A 1,755-nucleotide genomic window follows, 5' to 3' on the forward strand; every position below is an offset into this window, starting at 1 on the left:
AGGGGATATTTAGATCAAATGTCCAAAGGAGAGATTAGAACAAATGACCAAAAACTTGATCAAAGAGGAACGTTTTAAGGAGTGTATTAAAAGTAGGATAGAAAGTGAAGCAGTTTAAAGATGGTATATCGGCTCATCGTATCCATGCTGTTTCTTCACGGAGCTACACAGTCATTCCCACTCCCCCACTCAATCCCCATAGCCCTGGAAGTTTATTTCCGTCACGTTACTGTACAATTTCGATTTGAAATCATTTATTGTCTCTTCATTCACCTCCCTTGTGGGCAGCAGAATCCAGATCATTACCACCCGCTGCATAAAAATGTTCTGAATAATATTTCACCTGTATCTCTTGCCCAAAGCCTTCAATCTGTGTCCTGTGGTCCTTGAACCATTAGTTGGTGGGGATGTTGGCCACCTCGAGGACGTCTGTGTTGCAGATACGGTCCTGCCACCTGATGCCAAGGATTCTCTGGAGGCAGCGAAGATGGAATGAATTGAAACATCGCTCTTGGCTGACATACGTTGTCCAGGCCTCGCTGCCGCAGAGCAAGGTACTGAGGACACAGGTTTGATACACTCGGACTTTTGTGTTTTGTGGTCGATATATAAATAGATAGTGTTCAGATGAAAGTCTTTCGCTGAACATGATTGTTTAGTGGCTGTCATGAATGTCATTTTTCATAAGGCCCAATTAAATGTCTTTGCTATGAATCAGACTTTCATTGTAATCTTATTCTCGCAAAACGTCCAAGAGAGTATCAATTCAGGGACAGCCGTGTATCAGCCGCTCTATAGGGAGGGAGAGAATGGATCAACGTCTGAGAAGATTAGTTTGAAAGAGTATGATCTACGAGCTTCAATGTGTATAGTCAAACGACCATATACTGTCTTTAGAAATTAGGATATATCTTGCAGTTTTGGGTGTGCTGTATCCGACTCGCTGATGCTGGTGTTCCTGGTGAGACTCAATGTCCAAATATTGATGTCTCCAGATTTTCTTAGCTATATGAACGGTTCTGGGATTGTGTGTCGATATTTCCGGGTATTCCATGGAATTGACAGTAATTGAACAGGATCTCTGGGAGTCTGCTTGTATCTTCTGGGGGGTCAGTGTGAATGTCAATGAATTTACAGATCAGGCATCTCTCTGCATTTGTCGAACCCATTCCCACACTTCCGCCCTCACTCCTACCCCTGCCTCCCAGAACATCTTCAGGGATCTCCTTGCCCTCACTTTGCACCCCAGCAGCTTCCACATCCAAAATTTCATCTTCCCCCATTTCCGGCACATCCAGCGTGATGCGACCAACCAAACACATCATCCCCTCCCCTTCATGTCAGCGTTCTGAACGGACCATTCCCTTTGCGACACGCTGGTCCACTCCTCCATCGCCCACCAACTTGTTCCCTTTGCATGGCACCGTCCCATGCAATTGCAGGACGTGTAATACCTTTGACCTTCTCTCTCCTCACCATCCAAGGCGAAAAAGCAATCTTTCCAGGTGAAGCAACGATTTACTTGTACTTCTTTCAATTTAGAATACTGATACGACAAGAGTTGATTCAGTCTCACTACTCCACAGGTCACAACATATTCGTAAAGTTTTCCAGCTACCAGAAAAATACCCACTTTAAACACTTTATTTGCACTCCCCCTACCCCCCACCGCAGAATAAAGCATTCCAAGCCAGATTTCTTTAAACAACAACAAAATTAACAATTTTCAGAAACTATATCTTAAACAATAATGAA

The sequence above is a fragment of the Heterodontus francisci genome, unplaced genomic scaffold (genome assembly GCF_036365525.1).
Source record: "Heterodontus francisci isolate sHetFra1 unplaced genomic scaffold, sHetFra1.hap1 HAP1_SCAFFOLD_157, whole genome shotgun sequence".
Classification (NCBI taxonomy): domain Eukaryota; kingdom Metazoa; phylum Chordata; class Chondrichthyes; order Heterodontiformes; family Heterodontidae; genus Heterodontus; species Heterodontus francisci.